The sequence below is a fragment of the Nerophis lumbriciformis genome, linkage group LG28, assembly GCF_033978685.3.
Source record: "Nerophis lumbriciformis linkage group LG28, RoL_Nlum_v2.1, whole genome shotgun sequence".
NCBI lineage: Eukaryota > Metazoa > Chordata > Actinopteri > Syngnathiformes > Syngnathidae > Nerophis > Nerophis lumbriciformis.
Window position 1 is genome coordinate 8,390,766 of NC_084575.2, and position 9,128 is coordinate 8,399,893.

General features: G+C 42.3%; 1 non-coding gene across 1 annotated transcript; it reads left to right on the forward strand.

The window, feature by feature from the left end:
• Window positions 1-433: 433 nt before the first annotated feature.
• LOC133571159 (5S ribosomal RNA) lies at window positions 434-552 on the forward strand. Its single transcript, XR_009810316.1, has one exon. It is a non-coding gene; the product is annotated as a 5S ribosomal RNA (ribosomal RNA).
• Window positions 553-9,128: the final 8,576 nt, after the last annotated feature.

Genomic DNA, 9,128 nt, shown 5'->3' on the forward strand with positions numbered 1-9,128 from the left:
TGTTTACATTAAAAAAATGTTTAAAATATAAAATCAGGAACGATATTAAAAATGTAGAACTATTTATTTGACCTCCTTTTAGATGAATCAGTGTTTTGATGTAGCAGATATACATCTTCGAAGACAATAGTAATTTATTGACGGTCCCTAAGCATAAAGTAGTGTTGAGAGCGGCACCTCTCCTGCAATCTCCCCGCAGCATGAGAGAGCAGTGTGGGCACAGTGAGGGGGAGCTTCCGCTGGAGCTCCGGAGGCAAATATCCACCGTGAAAGCAACTTGACCGCCGTAGCAAAGGAAGACAATCACACAGACAGAAAATGCACATTAGTGTACGCATGCGCGCCAGGCTCTTAGATAATTACCGGTAGTCATTTTCTCCCATCCCGTCTGTAAGAGTTCCATTTAAAAACGTTGGTTTTACCTCGTCTTTCGGCTTACGGCCATACTACCCTGAACACGCCCGATCTCGTCCGATCTCGGAAGCTAAGCAGGGTCGGGCCTGGTTAGTACTTGGATGGGAGACCGCCTGGGAATACCAGGTGCTGTAAGCTTTTACACTCACGCCAGAGGGCGCTACAAAGTGCTGAGACTACAGCTGTTGTGATTCATGTATTGCTTTAATTGCAACTATTCCAAAATAACGGAATATATTCGGTTATTATAATACAATTCCACTTAATATTTACAACTACAGTTGAAAGTACAAACCTTTACAACAGGATTTCAAACACAAATACCAACTAGAGCAATATTTAGATTGATTTAAAAATAATGGTGTGGTCTTTTGCAGTCAGTCAACCTCGCCCACGCCTCCTACCACTCCGTCCTGCATGAAGCTGAGGAGCCACGACTCGTCTCGCTCTGATCAGCCAACTTATCATTTAAAGGGGTCATATAAGCTACTGTTTATTTACCAAAATAAGTTGTATGTCTTTGTTTTGAAAATGTAAACGTTTATTTTTATTTTCAGAATGTTGAAATAGTTGTACCGGGGGTGGGGGGGAAGAGCTGGTTACTTGTTTCTCTCGCGAGAACTGGAAAAGAGCTGGTTTGTACTTGTTTCTCTCGCGAGATCTGGAAAAGAGCTGGTTAATTGTTTCTCTCGCGAGATCTGACAAGACTGCGCACGAAGCAAACAGGGCGAGGATAAAGCAAGATGGCGTCTGACGGTGAAGACGTTATTGCAGTCGTCACAGTTCAGTGTTCTTAATCTGTGCGTCCATGTACACACATATGTCCTTTATTACACTCTATTAAATAGAGTCATAATAACTGTTTGTATATTAGTCCGAGCGCACTTTGATGCTTCTCCAGCTAGCTTAGCTTGCTAGTTAGCTTAGCTTGTTAGCTGCTAACAAAGAGAGATGAAAACACATCGCTAAGCAGAGATCAAGTGTGAGTGTAAAGTGTTGTGATTGTGTGAAAATGTGCGAAAGAACCATAGCAGAGTACGAGGAGGAACTTTGTCCAACAAAAGAGGAGAAGGAGCGACAACATGAAAAACATCAAGTTGTGTTACACACAACAGGTTTGTTTACTTCTTACTCTCACATCTTTACTAACTTTATATTTATTATGAACACTTTTCTTCAATAGATTGTCTATAGGAAGATGAATTGTCATGTGAGGATGTTCAGACACACAATATTTATGAGAGGTTGATGTTCCTCTCAGTTTGTAACAAAGTGTATCAACATGTTTACACAAAACTCACACAGTCACCGGGGGAATATTCCAGAGAGCAGGTTAAGTGCAAACTCCTGAGTATGTAAAGCTCCAGAGTTTGACCTCCAAAAATAAGAGAGGTAAGACAGAGTCAGTTACCATGGTAACTAATGCTGTAAACCTAGCCTGCTAGCTGGCAGGTTTGTCAAGTTATTTATGTGTGTAAAAGCTATACTGACCTGTTATTTCCTTCATATTGGTGCAGCCATTAACCTACTACAACACCTGCTACATCCACCTACTCAGTGGCCTAGTGGTTAGAGTGTCCACCCTGAGATCAGTAGCTTGTGTCATACCAAAGACTATAAAAATGGGACCCATTACCTCCCTGCTTGGCACTCAGCATCAAGAGTTGGAATTGGGGGTTAAATCACCGTAAAATTGATTCCCGGGCGTGGCCACCGCTGCTGCTCACTCCTCCCCTCACCTCCCAGGGGGTGATCAAGGTTAATGGGTCAAATGCAGAGAACAATCTGGCCACACCTAGTGTGTGTGTGACAATCATTGGTACTTTAACTTTTTAAAGTGGCAGTGATTGTGGAAAAAACAAAGCCTGATCTAAAGATGACATCTTGATCTCATACCATCTCAAACCAATTGGCCGTTCATTATTAAGTGAAATGTCTTTAAAAGTCGCTTAAATTTGTCTTTAACCAAGCAACACTATTTTATCCAGTTACTCGATTAATCGAAAACATTTCCAGTAGAACACTTGATTAATGACATTTTCAATAGCCACAGCCCTATATTTCATGTACAATTTAATATTTAGCATGTAGGAGTTAAAATGTGTTTTGTTTGTGTCCTGTAGACATCCATCAGCTGATTGGACACCAAGAAGAATGTCTCCCTCATCTGCAGGGGGACAGTTTCACTTCAGAGGATCCACAGCCCTCACACATGAAAGAGGAAGAGGAGGGAGAGTGTCCTGTAGAGCAGGAGGAGGATGATGTCAGCAAGTTTCCACTGACTGTTGTCTCTGTGAAGACTGAAGAGCATGAAGACAAAGCACCTGAGTCCTCACAGCTTCATCACAGTCCAAGTAAGCACAACATCCACATATCATCTAATACAATGTTTGTGACACATGTTCATCCGGGGGCCACATTTATGACTAAAGATGGAGATATACTTGCTTTTTTACACCACCATTTAAAAATGAATGCTCATCAATCATCAACAGTGTAATTGCTGGGGTGTAACCATGTGACCTAGAGGCCGTCCTCCTTACCTCACGTGGTCAAATGAAGGCAAACATTCAATATGGCTACTGTTTATTTACCTTTAGCAGCACACATGTCAGCATATTTCAAAGGTTTAGTGGTGAAGATTAGGGATGTATACCAAGTACCGTATTTTCCGCACTATTAGCCGCACCTAAAAACCACAAATTTACTCAAAAGCTGACAGTGCGGCTTTTAACCCGGTGCGCTTTATATATGGATTAATATTACGATTCATTTTCATAAAGTTTCGATCTCGCAACTTCGGTAAACAGCCGCCATCTTTTTTCCCGGTAGAACAGGAAGCGCTTCTTCTTCTACGCAAGCAACCGCCAAGGTAAGCACCCGCCCCCATAGAACAGGAAGCGCTTCTTCTTCTACTGTAAGCAACCACCCGCCCGCGTAGAAGAAGAAAAAGCGCGCGGATATCACCGTACGTTTCATTTCCTTTGTGTGTTTACATCTGTAAAGACCACAAAATGGCTCCTACTAAGCGTCAGGGATCCGGTTCATGAAAAGACGCAATCTCTCCATCCGCACACGGATTACCGGTACTATTTCACAGCAACTGATATTCCTGTGAACCGCACTGGATACAACGGGAGCACGTACGGTGAATATTCGCACCACAGGGAATGAGAAGTCATCCTTCACTGTGGTTCTAGCTTGCCATGCTAATGGCCAGAAAATCCCATGGTGATATTCAAAAGGAAGACCTTGCCAAAAGAGACCTTTCCAGCCGGCGTCATCATAAAAGCTAACTCGAAGGGATGGATGAAGAAAAGATGAGCGAGTGGTTAAGGTAAGTTTAAGTTTACGCGAAGAGGCCGGGTGGCTTTTTTCACGCAGCTCTGTCCATGTTGATATACGTATGTTTGTGATTGCACATTTGCGTACATTTTGGGAGTGAACAGAGTTGTTAGAACGCTGGTTTTTAATATATTATTAAAGTTTGACTGACCTATCTGACTGTTTTTTTGACATTCCTTTAGCGCAGTTAGATGCGGCTTAGAACACCGGGCGGCTTATAGGTGGACAAAGTTTTGAAATATGCCGTTCATTGAAGGCGCGGCTTTTAATCCAGGGCGCCTTATGGTGCGGAAAATACGGTACCATTTTTTTTAGTACTGGTTCCTAATTATGTCGTCCATGAGGACTGTGAAGATTCTGGACTAACGACACAACTATTTGTATTTTTAATTCTAGCTGACTGACGTAACTATGACACGTTGTCACATTGAGTTCAGCTGCCGCTGCTACACATTAAAATCAGCTTTGAATAATGACAAATAAGGAAGCAACAACATGCAAAAGTTTAATGTGTGTGTTATTGACAAGAAGATGACATAACTGCATTTCACCTTGCACTGCACACTTAGTTGACTTCTTTAACACTTCAAATAAAAAGCTGTTTTTTTTTTTCTTGTTTTTTTTTCTTTATTTAACCTGGTAAAAATCCCATTGAGATCAAATATCTCTTTTCTAAGGGAGACCTGGCCAAGAGGGCAGCAGCAAGGTTACATTAAAACAGTAAACAACACGTAAAACATTAAATGTACAACATTAAAACTTGCTGACATAACACATGTGCATACAGACAAGGTAGACTGCAATCCTTTCACAGAAGCTTTAAACTCATTCAATGTAACAAGGGTTTGAAGTTGAATATTGGATTGTAGGTTATTCCAAGCCTCCACTGCTGAAAACCTAAATGCTTTCTTGCCCAGTTCAGTTCTTACTTTGGGGACGACAAATTGCAGAACATTCATTGAACGAAGATTGTGACTTCCTTGTTTCTTTGTTAAAAGACAAGACAGATAAGATGGGGTGATACCCAGAATGGTTTTGTAGATGAACACATACCAATGATTGAGGCGTCGAGCACATAAAGATGTCCAGTTAACCATTGAGTATAACACACAATGGTGAGTAAGTTAACCATTGAGTATAACACACAATGGTGAGTAAGTTAACCATTGAGTATAACACACAATGGTGAGTAAGTTAACCATTGAGTATAACACACAATGGTGAGTAAGTTAACCATTGAGTATAACACACAATGGTGAGTAAGTTGGTGATGAATCTCAGTGCCCCGTGGTACACACTATCCAGCTTGTGGAGACAACCAGCAGTAGCATTCATGTACAACACATCTCCATAGTCAATAACAGGTAAAAAGGTTGTTTCCACCAATTTCTGTTTCACAGTAAAAGAAAAGCAAGACTTGTTTCTATAATAAAATCCCAGTAAAAGTTTCAGTTTTTTTTTACAACATACTGAATGTGCTCCTTAAAACTCAAGTGGTCATCAATTACAAATCTTGAATATTTAAAAGCACACACTAACACAATGTGTTGCCCATTTCTTGTTCAAATGTTCTCACACAGTGCTGATCTTACAGTTTTTGATGTGGTAAAGAACATACACTTTGTTTTCTCTGCATTTAAAAGCAGTTGAAGATAGCAAAGTTGTTCTTGTACTCTGTCAAATGCATGTTGTAGATATTTAAAGGCCTCAGCAGGAGTGGGTGCTGTGCAGTATATGACAGTATCATCAGCGTAGGAATGGAAAGTTGAGTTCGGAATATTCTGTCCAACATTATTAATTATTATTTAATAATGGGCCCAACACAGAACCTTGAGGGACACCCTTTTCCACTTGCAGTACGTCCGAGAAGGAACCTTCTATCTGAACAGCCTGAGCTCTGCTTGTGAGGTCATTTGCAAACCATCCAACTGCTTGCTGAGAAAAACCAATAGCTGAAAGACGTTTGATTAAAATGACATGATCAACAGTATCAAATGCCTTTGAAAAAGTCAACGAAGAGGGACAGACAGCACTGCTTTTTGTCAAGAGCTTCAGTTACATCATTTATAAACTTCAAAGCATTCAGTAACAGTACTGGGATTTCTGCCAAAACCTGACTGAAATGGTGACAGAATAAAGTTGGTGTCCAAAAAGTCTTTTATCTGTTCACTGATAAGGGATTCAAGCACTTTTGCCAGAACAGAGGGTTAAGAGATTGGTCTGTAATCATTTAGATTACTAGGGTCACCTCCTTTTAATAGGGGGATTACAAGGGCAGATTTCCAATCCAAGAGGATTTCATTTGAAATTAGAGTAAGGTTAAAAATGTGAGTCAGTGGTCCAGCTATAATTTCACCTGCCAACTTTAGGAAGAGCGGCTCCAACTTATCTGAGCCAGCTGGCTTTCTAGGTTTAAGTTGTTTTCGAGCCCTCATGACCTCTGTTGTGGTAAAGGGCGTACAGTTAAAAACCTGGGTATTTTCAACGGTTCTTTCCGGAGTTAGCGGAACTTCAGTAGAGTTGTCAGAATTATAGAGAAAACCAGTGCAAATAAAATGATTATTATAATGACTACCCACTTCTCTTCTGTCACTTACTCTGACACCATCAACAAGTATACTAGGTGGGAGATTGACTGAATTACAGCAGGCTGACAAAGATTTGATGATTTTCCAAAACTTCTTTGGGTGTTTGTGGTTTTCATTTGTTGTGGAGAAATACAGTTCTGATTTGCCTTTCCAAAGGAGAGAGGTACATTGATTTCTTAATTGTCTAAAATTCAACCACTCTGCTTCTAACCCTGACTTGCGTGCCCTGGCCCAAGCAGCATTACGCTCATGCAATACATCTGACAGGTCCGATGTAAACCACTGATTGTCACGTCCTTTAACCCTTCATTTTCTAAAAGGGGCATGTTTGTTCACTATACTCAAGAAGTTTTCGTGAAAATATTTGCAAGCCAGTTCAACATTATCAAAAAGAGCAATTCTATCCCAATTAAAAAGATGCAAGTCGTGTAAAAATGCTTGCGTCTCAAATAATTTCATATTATGTTTTTTAAGAAGACGAGGCTTGTTTTTAGGGATCCTTGTGTCTCGCACTACTGCAATCACACAATGATCACTCACATCATTAGGGAAAACACCAGATGCAACAAATTTAAAGGGCATATTTGTTAGAATTCAGTCAATGAGTGTAGCTTTTTGAGGGCATTTAGGATTAGGTCTTGTAGCTGAGTTAATTAATTGTGTTACATTTAGAGATTCACACTGTGCTTTCAAAGAGTCAGACACAGATGTGAGCCAGTCCCAGTTCAAATCACTATTTCCTTGTATTTCAGTTGAGACAGAAGCTTCACAAGAGTAGATAGGGAATTACTAGGGGCAGATGGAGGCCTATAACACCCCACTACCATAATGTGGTGATTTCTAGCTAATTCAATTTCAAGTGCTAACAGTTCAAGTTCTTTACTTACTGATTCAGAGAGCACTAATTTAACATCAAGCCTCTGCTTAATATATATGGCCACTCCACCACCTTTTCTTTGTCGGTCAGTTCGATAGACATTATAGCCATGAATGTAAATATCTTTATCAAGCACAGATTGTTTAAGCCAAGTTTCAGATAAGACTACAATATCAGCATTTGTTGAGTTTATCCAGATCTTTATCATATCCAGTTTAGGTAGTAAACTCCGAACATTGATATGAATAATCCCAAGACCATATCTAGTTTTAAAATCCGCAGGTGTAAAACATTGTGTAGGTGTATCAGGGCCTGGATTAGTCTCAACATTTCCTGAGAGCAATAACAATAATATAACTAAAGATTTGCGTTTAAAGTTACAATCTTTTGAGTCGGTCTTTAATCTGTGAAAGTAAGTGCTCACAATAGGGGAGGATGCAGTAATGTTGACGTGATCTCTCAAAACAAGGAAACAATAAGAATGAATGGACTCTACCATAGTATGCAGCCATTTTGTTTTGTCCAAAGTCACAGAAATCTTCAACTGAGATAAGGCCGAGGTTATTTTGTCGCTGCCACTATGATGAAATGTCAAATTATCAAATATGTCAAACTGTGCATCTTGAAGTAGCATAGCTCGTGAGTGGGGTGACCAGACCCATTTGGGACACCAGTAAAACCACACAAAAGTATAAAACACAATATAATAATTTGTGACATAGTGAGAGGAGAAGTTACTTGTTTTACTATTTTTGAAGATGTTAGCAGACAGGGCTGAAGACCAGCAACCAAGGCCGATGGGTGGAAGCCCGTAGACGAAGCCAATGGCTGGAGGCAAACAGCAGGTCGATCGAAGGCTAGTAGGCAGGTCGATGGTGGAAGGCTGGTAGGCTGGTCGATGGTGGAAGTCTAGTAGGCAGATCGACGGTGGAAGGTTAGCAGGCAGGTCGATGGTGGAAGGCTGGTAGACAGGCCGATGGTGGAAGGCTAGCAGGCAGGCCGATGGTGGAAGGCTGGTAGGCAGGTCGATGGTGGAAGTCTAGTAGGCAGGTCGATGGTGGAAGGCTAGCAGGCAGGTCAAAGGTGGAAGGCTAGTAGGCAAGCCGATGGTGGAAGGCTAGTAGACAGGTCGATGGTGGAAGGCTAGTAGGCAGGTCGATGGTGGAAGGCTAGTGGCGCGGTTGGTAGAGTGGCCGTGCCTGAGGGTTCCTGGTTCAATCCCCACCTTCTACCAACCTAGTCACGTCTGTTGTGTCCTTGAGCAGGACACTTCACCCTTGCTCCTGATGGGTCATGGTAAGCGCCTTGCATGGCAGACCTCGCCATCAGTGTGTGAATGTGTGTGTGAATGGGTGAATGTGGAAATAGTGTCAAAGAGTATAACCCATTTACCATTTACAAGGCTAGCAAGCAGGCCGATTGTGGAAGGCTGGCAGGCAGGCCGATGATGGAAGGCTAGCAGCAGTCAGGCCGATAGTGGAAGGCTAGCAGCAGTCAGGCCGATGGTGGAAGGCTGGCAGGCAGGCCGATGGTGGAAGGCTAGCAGCAGTCAGGCCGATGGTGGAAGGGTGGCAGGCAGGCCGATGGTGGAAGGCTAGCAGGCAGGCCGATGGTGGAAGGCTAGCAGGCAGGCCGATGGTGGAAGGCTAGCAGGCAGGCCGATGGTGGAAGGCTAGCAGGCAGGCCAATGGTGGAAGGCTAGCAGCAGTCAGGCCGATGGTGGAAGGCTAGCAGCAGTCAGGCTATTGGTGGAAGGCTAGCAGCAGTTAGGCCTATGGTGGAAGGCAAGCAGTAGTCAGGCCGATGGTGGAAGGCTAGCAGCAGGCAGGCCGATGGTGGAAGGCTAGCAGCAGTCAGGCCGATGGTGGAAGGCTAGCAGCAGTCAAGCCGATGGTGGAAGGCTA